The sequence below is a fragment of the Chiloscyllium plagiosum genome, unplaced genomic scaffold, assembly GCF_037043375.1.
Source record: "Chiloscyllium plagiosum isolate Xiang-an unplaced genomic scaffold, Cpla_swu_hap1 HiC_scaffold_8, whole genome shotgun sequence".
Lineage (NCBI taxonomy): Eukaryota > Metazoa > Chordata > Chondrichthyes > Orectolobiformes > Hemiscylliidae > Chiloscyllium > Chiloscyllium plagiosum.
The window spans coordinates 10,206,621-10,220,398 of record NW_028270146.1 but is presented as its reverse complement, the minus strand read 5'-3'; positions in this window follow the sequence as shown (position 1 = coordinate 10,220,398).

Sequence of the window (13,778 nt, the reverse complement as noted above, 5' to 3'; positions counted from 1 at the left end):
AGTGACCCCCTCTCCCTCCCACTGAGTGACCTCCTCTCTCTCCCACTGAGTGACCCCCTCTCTCTCCCACTGAGTGACCCCCTCTCCCTCCCATTGAGTGACCTCCTCTCCCTCCCACTGAGTGACCCCTCTCCCTCCCACTGAGTGACCCCCTCTCCCTCCCACTGAGTGACCCCCTCTCCCTCCCACTGAGTGACCCCCTCTCCCTCCCACTGAGTGACCTCCTCTCCCTCCCACTGAGTGACCCCCTCTCCCTCCCACTGAGTGACCCCCTCTCCCTCCCACTGAGTGACCCCCTCTCCCTCCCACTGAGTGACCCCCTCTCCCTCCCACTGAGTGACCTCCTCTCCCTCCCACTGAGTGACCCCCTCTCCCTCCCACTGAGTGACCCCCTCTCCCTCCCACTGAGTGACCCGCTCTCCCTCCCACTGAGTGACCCCCTCTCCCTCCCACAGAGTGACCCCCTCTCCCTCCCACTGAGTGACCCCCTCTCCCTCCCACTGAGTGACCCCCTCTCCCTCCCACTGAGTGACCCGCTCTCCCTCCCACTGAGTGACCCCCTCTCCCTCCCACTGAGTGACCCCCTCTCCCTCCCACTGAGTGACCCGCTCTCCCTCCCACTGAGTGACCCCCTCTCCCTCCCACAGAGTGACCCCCTCTCCCTCCCACTGAGGGTCCCCTCTACCTCACAGTTCACATTGAGAATCTTCACACCACTAAAGACGATGAGAGTGGGATGCTGTTTGGGATGCACTGGAAGAAGGTGATTAAATTTGACCGATGAATGAGCAGCAGAAGGTGAGATGTGTACACATTAGGAAGGGACTGACCCGAACATTGCTGGGGCCAGTGAGCTGATGAGTTCTGTAACTCCAGTAATGGAGAGGGCTTGAAAATAATAAGGTGGGTCATGTGACAGAAGACATAGTGAATTAAAGACAAACAAGAAGGTAATGCCGACGGTAGGAATCTGGCTAACGGTCATACTCATGGAGGCTAAAGGTGTGGCACTAAAAAAGCACAGCCTATCAGGCAGCGTCTGAGGAGCCGGAAAGTCAACGTTTTGGGCATAAACCCTTCATCGGGAATGTGGGGTGGAGGAGTGGGGAGGAGAGGTCCCAAGGGGGCTGAGAGATAAATGGGAACGGGGGATGGGACTGGGGCAAGGTAGCTGAGAATGTGAGAGGTAGATGAAGGTGGAGGGTGATGGTGATAGGTCAGAGTGGTTGGTGGAGCTGATAGGTGGGAAGGACGAACACCACATCTTCCACCTTGGGATTCTCCAAGCACATGGGATCAACGTTGATTTCACCAGATTCCACATCCCCCCTCCCCCCACCTTATACCAGGTCCAACCCTCCAAAGTCAGGTGAATTGACCATTCTAAATTGCGCGCAGTGTTAGGTGCATTCGTCAGAGGGAAATGAGTTTGGGTGGGTTACTCTTTGGAGGGTTGTTGTGGACTTGTTGGGCCGAAGGGCCTGTTTCCACACTGTAGGGAATCTAATCTAATCATTCAAACTTGGCACCGCCCTCTTGAACTGTCCTTCCTGTCCATCTTCCTTCCCACCTATCCGCTTCACCCTCCACTCTGACCTTTCACCTTTACCCCCACCTCTATCTACCTATTGCATCCCCAGCTACCTTCTCACCAAGACCCACCCCCTTCCCAATTATTTCTCAGCCCTCTTGGGAACCACGCCACCCCCTCATTCCTGATGAAGAGCTTATGCCCGAAATGTCGATTCTCCTGCTCCTCGAATACTGCCTGACCGGCTGTGCTTTTCCAGCACCACACTCTCAACGGCATTTACTCTGGCTGGGTGTGCATGGGTTAAGAAGTGCATTTTGATTCCTGGTGTTAATATCTTTAATAACTGAACACCATGGTCATCAAATTGCAAAATAAAAATCAAGGCAGCTTTCACTTTGGAATTTGACTGTATCCATCAGCTGGGATTATAACATTGGGATATTTATGCAAACCTCTTGTGCTCTGTGTTATCTATCATGATCGCAGCTGCACGTGGCAGGACTGCAGAGCTTAGATTGGATCTGTTGGTAGTGGAATCGCTTAGCTCTGTCAATCACTTGTTGCTGATGCTGCTTGGCACGCAAGTAGTCCTGTTTGGTGGCTTCTGCAGGTTGGCATCTCATCTTCAGGTACACCTGGTGCTGCTCCTGACACGCCCTCCTGCACTCTCCATTGTACCAGGGTTGATCCCTTGGCTTGATGGTAATGCTGGAGTGAGGGATGCGACAGGCCATGTGGGTTGACTATGACTGAGCTGCTACTAGTTTCCAGCATCTCATCAGGTGGGGGACGTCAATGCCCATCACCAGAGTGGTTCAGTAGCACCGTCACAGATCAACGTGGCTGAATCCTGAATGTCAGAGCTGCTAATCTGGGTGTGTAACTGATGGTGAGGGAACAAACAAGAGGGAAAAAAATCCTCTTCAATCATCCTCTGCCTCTGACAATAGTAAAAGAGGAAGCCTAGCCTTGAATTGCTAGATGTGTTTAAATGCTTCATTCAGCACCAGGATAGTCTCACACAACAATGTGGAGGGAATCTGCCAAATGTGACAGAGACAGGTTCAACTGAGGAATTCAAAGGGGCATTGCATGATCATTGGGCTAGGAAGGATGTGCTAGAGCATGGGGAAAAGGCAGGGGATTGATGCTAGGTAATAGTGATTGTTTGAAGAGATGGTTCAGACATGATGGGCTGAATAGCCTCTTTCTGTACTGGAACAACTTTGTGATTTCTTAATTTGCAACTCTGGGATTTCAGTCCAAAGATGTGTAGATTGGGCAGACTGGCAGTGCTAAATTGCCCATAGTGTTCAGGGATGTGTAGATTGGCTGCATTAGCCATGGGAAATGGAGAGTTTTGGGGAAAGTGTTAGGGGATGGGTCCGGGTGCGGTGCTTTGCAGAGGGTCGGTGTGGACGTGTTGGGCCGAATGGTCTGCTTCCACACTGTATGGAATCTATAGATTCTATTGTAATGTGACGATGAGACTGGGACTGCACAAGGACTGTGTGGTGAACACTTTTTCTATTGTCAGCGGCAGAGGTAGCTGCTACATGTAGTTCTGTGAGGATGATGTGAAGAGGTTTTTCCCTCTTGTTTATTCCCTCACCATCAGTTACACGCCCAGATTAACAACTCTGACATTCAGGATTCAGCCACCTTGGTCTGTGATGGTGCTACTGAATCACACTGGGTGATGGACATGGACGTTCCCCACCCAGAGTCCACCCCGGTGCCCTTGCCACCTTCAGTACTTCTTCCAAGTGTTGTTCAACACGGAGAAGCACAGAGTCATCAGCTGAGGGAGGTCAGTACGTGGTAATCAGCCGGCGCTTTCCTTACCCGGGGTACGACCTGATGGTACAAGGCTTCATGGGATCCAAAGTCAATGTTGAGAACTCTTGGAGAAAATTCCTCCAGGAAGTTTATCACTTTATCACCACCTCTGGTGCCATCTCTCTGACAGAACAGTGGGCAGGGATAGAGATGTCAAGAAGGTATGTTTCTGTCAGAATGACTATGTCAGGTTATAGCAGATGACGTCGATGAGGAGATCAATGTGGATGTGTGTGGCATCGTCACTGAGTGAGGGCACTTAGGAGCCAACCGCATTACTGTATATACTCGTGTGTAAGGCGAAATTTAAAGACTGTATTTTAAATCTGAAATTAGGGGGTTCGACGTATACACCAGGTATTATTTTTGAGGGGATGAATATTTATCTACAAAATAGATAAAATGATAAATTTTCTTTCCCGGCAGCTCCTAGTCCCTGATTCTGATATGTTCCCTGTAATATGCTTGGGCCATGGTAAACTGCAGGTAGCTGTTTTCGGTAATTCTGAAAACCTGGAGCAGAGCGTGATAGCTGGGGGACTGGAAGACATGGAACAAAGTGGTACGGCCAGCAAACTGGAATACCTGGAACAGAGTGCAGCAGGCAGGCACACTGGCTCATAAATGTTGATCTGTAACTGTGAAGAACTAGGGTCGACTTATACATGAGATAGATAGAAAATGCAATATCTTTGGCCAAAATAAGGGGTCAACTTATACGTGAGGTCATCCTACACAGGATGTGGAAAATGGGACATGTACAAGCTGGATGGGCTGCTCCCCAGCAGTCTGCCACCAATATCCTCAGACTCATACAGTAGGAGAAGGTTAAATAGAGTGGCAGCAGATAGGAAGCAGAGTGGGGGAAAAGAGTGCAGGAAACTAAACTGGAAATGAAAGGTGGAAAAGTACAGAGCAAAATTGGAAGGTAGAGGAAATTAGGGCTGGCAGTAAAAATGTTTGAGTTACATGAAAATACATAAAAAACATCAAAAGGTCACGTAAAAAGATTATACCTAAATGCAAGAAGCAGGTCATAGAGTCATAGAGATATATAGCATGGAGACAGACCCTTCGGTCCAACCCGTCCATGCCGACCAGATATCCCAACCCAATCTAGTCCCACCTGCCAGCACTTGCCCATATCCCTCCAAACCCTTCCTATTCATATACCCATCCAAATGCCTCTTAAATGTTGCAATTGTACCAGCCTCCACCACTTCCTCTGGCAGCTCATTCCACACACGCACCACCCTCTGCGTGAAAAAGGTGCCCCTCAGGTCACTTTTATATCATTCCCCTCTCACCTTAAAACTATGCCCTCTAGTTTTGGACTCGTCCACTCCAGGCGAAAAAGACTTTGTCTATTTACCCTATTTATGCCCCTCATGGTTTTATAAACCTCTGTAAGGTCACCCCTCAGCATCCGACGCTCCAGGGAATACAGCCCCAGCCTGTTCAGCCTCTCCCTATAGATCAAACCCTCCAACCCTGGCAACATCCTTGTAAATCTTTTCTGAACCCTTTCAAGTTTCACAACATCTTTCTGATAGAAAAGAGGCCAGAATTGTACATAATATTCCAACAGTGGCCTAACCAATGTCCTGTACAGCTGCAACATGACCTCCCAACTCCTGGACTCAATACTCTGACCAATAAAGGAAAGCATACCAAATGCCTTCTTCACTATCCTATCCACCTGCTATTCCACTTTCACGGAGCTATGAACCTGCACTCCATGGTCTCTTTGTTCAGCAACACTCCCTAGGACCTTACCATTAAGTGTATAATTCCTGCTAAGATTTGCTTTCCCAAAATGCAGCACCTCGCATTTATTTAAATTAAACTCCATCTGCCACTCCTCAGCCCATTGGCCCATCTGATCAAGATCCTGTTGTAATCTGAGGTAACCCTCTTCGCTGTCCACTACACCTCCAATTTTGGTGTCATCTGCAAACTTACTAACTCTACCTCTTATGCTCACATCCAAAACATTTATATAAATGATGAAAAATAGTAGACCCAGCACCAATCCTTGTGGCACTCCACTGGTCACAGGCCTCCAGAGTGAAAAACAACCCTCCACCACCACCCTCTGTCTTCTGTCTTTGAGCCAGTTCTGTATCCAACTGGCTAGTTTTCCCTGTATTCCATGAGATCTAACCTTGCTCACCACTCTCAAATGGGGAACCTTGTTGAACACCTTATTGAAGTCCATACAGATCACATCCACTGCTTTGCCCTCATCAATCCTCTTTGTTACTTTTTCAAAAACTCAATCAAGTTTGTGAGATATGATTTCCCACGCACAAAGCCATGTTGACTATCCCTAATCAGTCCTTCTCTCCCAAATACGTGTAAATCCTGTCCCTCAGGATTCCCTCCAGCAACTTGCCCACCACCGATGTTAGGCTCACTGGTCTATGGTTCCTTGGCTTGTCCTTACCACCTTCCTTAAACAGTGGCACCACATTAGCCAACCTCCAGTGATCCGGCACCTCACCTGTGACTATCGATGATCAAATATCTCAGCAAAGGGCTCATTATATCACTTCCCTAGCTTCACACAGAGTTCTAGGGTACACCTGATCAGATCCTGGGGATTTATCCATTTCAAGACAGCTGGCACTTCCTCCTCTGTCATATGGACATTTTTCAAAATGTCACCATCTATTTCCTTACATTCTTTATCTTGCATGTCCTTTTCCACAGTAAACAATGATGCAAAATACTCGTTTAGTATCTCCTCCATTTTCTGCAGCTCCACATAAAGGGTGTCTTGCTGATGTTTGAGGGGCTCTGTTCTCTCCCTAATTACCCGTTTGTCTTTAGTGTAATTGTAAAAATCCTTTGGATTCTCCTTAATTCTATTAGCCAAAGCTATCTCATGTCCCTTTTTTGCCCTCCTGATTTCCCTCTTAAGTATACTATTGTCTTTATACTCTAAGGATTCACTCGACCTATCTTGTTTGTACCTGACATATGCTTTCTTCTTTTTCTTAACCAAACTCTCAATTTCGTTCATCATCCAGCATTCCATACACCTACCAGCCTTTCCTTTCACCCTGACAGGAATATATTGTCTCTGAACTCTCTTTATCTCATTTCTGAAGGCTTCCCATTTTCCAGCCGTCCCTTTACCTGCGAACATCTGCCCCCAATTAACTTTAGAGAGTTCTTGCTTAATGCCATCAAAATTAGCTTTTCTCCAAATTTAGAACTTCAACTTTTATTTCTGGTCTATCCTTTTCCATCACTATTTTAAAACTATTAGAATTATGGTCACTGGCCCCAGAGTGTTCCCACACTGACACCTCAGTCACCTACCTTGCCTTATTTCCCAAGATAATGTGATCAGCCCTTTCTTATTTCTCAGTTCCACCCAAATAACTTCCCTGGATGGTTTTTTGGGAGTATTTTCCCCTCAGTACAGCTGTAATGCTATCCCTTATCAAAAACAACACTCCCCCTCCCCTCTTGTCTCCCCTTCTGTCCTCCCTGTGGCATTTATATCCTGGAACATTAAGCTGCCAGCCCTGTCCATCTCTGAGCCACGTTTCTGTAATTGCTATGATATCCCAGTCCCATGTTCCTAACCATGCCCTGAGTTCATCTGCCTTCCCTGTTAAGCCTCTTGCATTGAAATAAATGCAGTTTAATTTGTCAGACCTACCTTGTTCTCTGCTTTGTCCCTGTCTGCCCTGACTGTTTAACTCACTTCTGCTCTCAACTGTACCAGGCTCGGATTGATCTCTTTCCTCACTATCTCCCTGGGTCCCACACCCCCACCTTACTAGTTTAAATCCTCCTGAGCAGCTCTAGCAAATTTCCCTGCCAGTATATTAGTCCCCTTCCAATTCTGGTGCAATCCGCCCTTCTTGTACAGGTCACTTCTACCCCAAAAGAGATCCAGGTGATCCAGGTGATGAGGAAACATTTCTTTACCCAGAATTCTCTGCCTCAGAGAGCAGGTGAGGCCAAAACATTGAATATTTTCAGGAAGGAGTTAGAGATAATTCTTAGGGTTAAAGGGACCAAAGGGCTTGGGGGAACAATCAAGAACAGTGGTCCAAGTAGGATGATCAGCCATAGTCATAGAGTCATACAGCACAGAAACAGACCCTTTGATCCAACGAGCCCATGCTGACCAGACTCCCCATATCCTGCCAAACCTTTGCTATTCCTATTCTAATCCAAATGTAGTTGGAATCTAGTAACTGTATTTGCATCCACCAATTCCTCAGGGAGGTCATTCAACACACGAACCACTCTCTGTGTAAAAAGGTTACCACTCCTGTCATAGAGTTGTAGAGATGTATAGCACAGAAACAGACTGTTGGTCCAACTTGTCCATGCCGACCAGATATCCTAAATTAATCTAATCCCATTTGCCAGCACTCGGCCCATATCCCTCTAAACCCCATTCTTATTCATACATTACAGACTGGAAGTAGTCACCTGCACTGGCCTGGTATCAAGGATTGCTGAAGGCCCAAGCTTTACCCCATAGCAGTGTTTCCCTCCTTCCCTCCTCCTCTAACCAAACAAAAGAGGCAAGGTCAAGAGCGATGCTGTGAAATTTGTTGGTAGCAGAGTAAATAGATTGACCCAGGGCTGAGCAGGAGAGCACAGAGAGCAGCCTGGGAAGGTAAGTGATTATCAACACATACCTCATGGATTTTGGGCCTGCACGTTGGGATGGGAGCTGAGCGGAGAGCAGTTTGCGAAGGTGTAAGAGGTTGAGGAGAAAATGAAAAGTAGTCACAGGACAGGTGTGTTTTGATTGGCTAATAAGAGGTCTGCTAAATTTGAACCTGTGTTAAATTGAATCTTGTTAATTTGTTGGTTACAACTTGCATAAGCAGAGATGAAAAAAAGTTGAAAATTAAAAAAGCCAAATTCAAAACAAATTAAATAAAGTAAGGGTGAAGGGTCAGGTTGTTTCTGTGGGATATGGGAGCTGGTGGACCCCATTGTGGTTCTCAGTGACCATGGCTGTAATAAATGTTGGTTACTGAAAGAACTCCGGCTCAGAGTTGATGAGCTGGAGTCTGTGCTTCAGACATTGCAACACATCAGGGAGGGGCAGAGTTACCTGGGCGCTGTGTTTCAGGAGACAGTCACACCCCTTAGACTAATTAACTTGAATTTGGCCAGTGGTCAGGAATAGCAGGGTATGGTTGTGAGTGAGATAGGTGGAGGGATCCAGGAGGTTGAGTTGCAGGACCTCAACCCCTGTCCATGCCCAACAGGTTCCAGAGTTTGGCTCCCTGTGGACAGGAATAGGGACTGTGGGGAGGATGAGCTGACCGACCACAGCTCTGGTGCAGGGAGCCATTCCACGGGGGGGGGTTAGAGAAGAGAAATGTTGGTGTAACTGGGGATAGTAGAGTTAGGGGCACAGACACTGTTCTCTGTGAGAGTCCCGAAGGTTGTATTGCCTGCCTCAGGATACCTCATCTGGGCTGCAGAGGAATTTGGAATGGGAGGGTAAAGATCCAGTCCTCATGGTCAACATAGGTGCCAATGATTTGGATAAAACTAGGGCAGAGGCTTTGCTAAGGGAGCATGAATAGCGAGGAGCTAAATTAAAAAGCAGAATCAAAAAGGGAATAATCTCTGGATGATTACCTGAGCCATGAGCTAATTGGCACAGGGTCAGTAAGATTTAGCAGGTAAATGCGTGGCTCAGAGATTGGTGTGGGAGAAATGGGTTTGAATTCATGGGCCATTGGCACCAGTACTGGGGAAGAAGGAACCAGTTCCGATAGGACGGTCTTCATAACCGTCCCACCATAACCAGGGCTGTAGGCTGGGCTTTAAACTAAATTGGGAATGGGTTGTTTGGCGCGATGGGTGGTAGTATTGAAGTATTGTGTGCACTTTTGGGCCCCATATCTCAGGAAGGATGTTCTGGGCCTGGAGTATGTTCAGAGGAGGTTCACGCGAATGGCCCCAGGAATGAAAAGCTTAACATATGAGAAACATTTAAGGACTCTGGGACCATACTCAGGTTAGAAGAATGAGGGGGTATCGTGGGCAAACAGGATTAAGGAGAATCCCAAGGCTTTTTATACATCGATAAAATGCAAGAGGGTAGACAGGAACAGGGTTGGCCCACTCAAGGACAAAGAGGGAATGTGTGTGTGGAGACAGGAGAGGTAGGTGAGGGTTAAACAAATACTTTGTGTCAGTATTCATCAAAGAGAAGGAATTGGTACAGGATAGTCTTGGGGAATGTAGTGTTGAGTTTCTAAGCCAAGTTGCTATTACAAAGGAAGAGGTGTTGTGTGTCTTATAAAATATTAAGGTTGATAAGTCCCCTGGTCATGATGGGATGGATCCAAGAATATTGAGGGAGGCAAGAGAACAAATTGCTGAAGCATTGACAGACATCTTTGTCTCCTCCAATCTTCACCCGAGGACTGCCATTATCCCTATCAATGTGCATCCTAAAGCCCTAAAGTCTCTGATCCCAAAAAGCTCCTCCACTGGAACTTCACTCACCTGGCTAGCCTTATTTCCCAAAACCAGGTCCAGTATAACCCTTTCCCTGGATAGGCTATTTACAAACAGTGTCAAGACACCCTCCCAAATGGTCCTTACAAATTCTTACCCATCCAAGCACCGAGCACATAGTGAGTCCCAGTCAATATATGGGAAGTTAAAATCCCACACCACTAAAACGATGGTTCACAAAAGAAATTAAGAATAGTATTAGATCCAAAGAGTAGTCATATCAAGTTGCTCAAAAACGTAGCAACCCTAACCCTGGCCTCAATCCTAACATGAAAGCTAACACTAACCCACACCCGAACCCAAACACTAACGCTAATCTCAACCCTAACACTAACCCTAACCCAAACCCTAACCCTAACTCTAATGCAAGCCCTAACCCTAACCTCAACCCTAACCCTAACCCCAAACCTAACTCTAATCCAAGTCCAAATTCTAGCCCTAAACCTAAAGATAACCCTAACCCAAGACCAAGCCCTAATCCTAACCCTAACACTAACCCTAACCCTATCCCTAACCCTAACCCTAGCCCTAACCCTAACCCTAGCCCTAACCCTAGCCCTAAACCTAACTCTAACCCTAACCCTATCCCTAACCCTAACGCTAAACCTAACCCTAACACTAGCCCTAACCCTAACCTGAGCCCTAGCCCTAGCCCTAGCCCTAGCCCTAAACCTACCCCTAAACCTACCCCTAAACCTAACCAAGAATTCAGCAAAAGAAAACTGAGATTGATTAAGAAGTGAAAGACAGGGCACAAAAGTAAATTTGCAAGGAAAATTGTGTCAACACAATGCTTTAAGAGGTGTATTTTGTTTTTATTATGAAGAGCAGTTAAGACAGAGGCACCGAGCTGTCTATTTTATGCAAATATAGTGAACAGCTTGTGAGGCCTTAGGGTTTTTAAAATTTGGAACAATAGAAGCATCCTGAATGAGTGATGTCATGCTCCTACAGAATCAGGTTTAGTTTAGTTTTCAGCAGTAACTGGGGTCTTGAAGCTGGGTGTGGAAGCTCTTCTGCCTCTCTGTCCCAGCTAAAACCTGGGGTTCTCTTCCTGTTGCTAGAAAGACAATCTATTTTACTGATTTTGCCTTTGCCAAGGGTGTGTTTATGGGATGTTACGATATTGGAACAGTTATTGTTTCATAGCTAAATCATCTATTATTCTGTTAAGTTTTCCAATAGTGTTGTTATTCCAATTCTTATTTCTTTGTTTGTATTTTAGCTATTGTGTAAGAATAAAGTGCATTTTGCTTCAAGCCTGGTTGTCTGACCAAATGAATTGCATCAGAACACAACACCTTACTTGCCTTTAAAAGTAAGGAAAAGTTAGGGTCGAGGCTATCTTCTTAATATATTTTAACAGGGATTGGTCAGGTCTATAACAAAATGGAAGCAGATGGTGAGGGCATCTATGCTGTCTGTAAACGAACGAAACAATCAATGAGGGGCCCTGCCATCTGAAATGGGCTAATTGATAATGGAGAACAACAAAGTGGCAGAACACCTAAATTTTTTTTACTGACTTCATAGAATTCCTACAGTGTTAAAACAGGCCAATCAGGCCATCAAGTCCAAACCGACCCTTCAAAGTATACCCCATCCTATCCCTGTAAGCCTGCATTTCCCTTGGCTAATTCAGCTAGCTTGCATATCCCAGACACTAAGGGCAATTTAGCATGACCAATCCACCCTGAATTTCACATCTTTGGGAGCAAGCCAGAGCATCCAGAAGAAACCCACAGGGATAATGCGCGAACTCCACACAGACAGTCGCCTGAGGCTGGGATCGAACCCAGGTCCCTGGTGCTGTGAGGCAGCAGCGCTAACCGCTGAGCCACTGTACCGCCCCAGGCTTCACAGAGAAAGACACGAGGAAGTTTCCCGACATGCTTGGGCAGCAAGGATCTTTTAGGAAACAGTAATTGAAGGAAATTTTATCTAAAAAAAGTAGTGTTGGAGAAATTAACTGAACTGAAAGCTGATTGTTCTACTGGGCTTATTAATCTCCATCCCTGGGTACTAAAGGAAGTGGCCATGGAAATAATGGATTGGTTGATTGTCAGCTTTTAAAATTCTGTCGATTCTGGAGGGAGAAAACTGGGAATTACAGATCTGTTAGCTGACCATCAAGAGTAGGGAAAATGCTGGAAAACTGGGAATTACAGGTCTGTTAGCCGACCATAAAGAGTAAGGAAAATGTTGGAGTGGTAATATGACATTTAAAACTTACATTGGTATTACACAAAGTTAACATGGATTAATGAATGGGAAATTATGCTTTACAAACCTACTGGAGTTTTTTGAGGATATAACTAGTAGAATAGATGAGGGAAAATCAATTGACGTGGTGTATTTGTGCCTATAGAAAGCTTTTGATAAAGTCCCATTTAAGAGGCTTATCGAGGTTCATAAAATAATGAAGGTTACAGATAAAGTTAATGGTAGTTGTCTTTTCCCTAGGGTGGGGGATTTCAAGATTAGGGGGCCCATTTTTAAAGTGAGAGGAGAGAGATTTAAAAAAGACATGAGGGCAAATCTTTTTACACAGAGGATGGTTCATGTGTGGAATGAACTTCCAGAGGAAGTGATGGATGCAGACACATTTGCAACATTTAAAAGACACTTAGGTAGTGCCCATGAATCAGAAAGGTTTGGAGGGGTATGGGCCAGGAGCAGGAAGGTGGGACTAGTTTAGTTTGGGATTATGTTCAGCATGGACTAGTTGGACCGAAGGGTCTGGTTCTGTGCTATATGAATCTACCTTCAACTCCACTTTCAAGGAGCTATGAACCTGCATTCCAAGTCTCTTTGTTCAACAACACTCCGTAGGACCTTACCATTAAGTGTATAATGTGGGCGACACAATAGCACAGTGGTTAGCACTGCTGTCTCACAGCGCCAGAGACCCTGGTTCAATTCCCGCCTCAGGCGACTGACTGTGTGGAGTTTGCACGTTCTCCCCGTGTCTGCGTGGGTTTCCTCCGGGTGCTCCGGTTTCGTCCCACAGTCCAAAGATGTGCAGGTTAGGTGAATTGGCCATGCTAAATTGCCCGTAGTGTTAGGTAAGGGGTAAATGTAGGGGTATGGGTGGGTTGCGCTTTGGCGGGGCGGTGTGGACTTGTTGGGCCGAAGGGCCTGTTTCCACACTGTAAGTAATCTAATCTAATCTAATAAGTCCTGCTAAGATTTGCTTTCCCAAAATGTAGCACCTCGCATTTATCTGAATTAAACTCCATCTGCCACTCCTCAGCCCATTGGCCCATCTGATCAAGATCCTGTTGTAATCTGAGGTAACCGTCTTCGCTGTCCACTACACCTCCAATTTTGGTGTCATCTGCAAACTTACTAACTGTACCTCTTATGCTTGCATCCAAATTATTTATATAAATGATGAAAAGTAGAGGAGCCAGCACCGATCCTTGTGGCACTCCATTGGTCACAGGCCTCCAGTCTGAAAAACAACCCTCCATCACCACCCTCTGTCTTCTACCTTTGAGCCAGTTCTGTATCCAACTGGCTAGTTTTCCCTGTATTCCATGAGATCTAACCTTGCTCACCAGTTTCCCATGGGGAACCTTGTTGAATACAGGACATTGGTTAGGCCACTGTTGGAATATTGCGTGCAATTCTGGTCTCCTTCCTATTGGAAAGGTGTTGTGAAACTTGAAAGGGTTCAGAAAAGATTTACAAGGATGTTGCCAGGGTTGGAGGATTTGAGCTATAGGGAGAGGTTGAATAGGCTAGGGCTGTTTTCCCTGGAGCATCGGAGGCTGAGGGGTGACCTTATAGAGGTTTACAAAATCATGAGGGGCATGGATAGGGTAAATAGGCAAGGTCTTTTCCCTGGGGTGGGGCAGTCCAGAACTAGAGGGCAAAGGTTTTG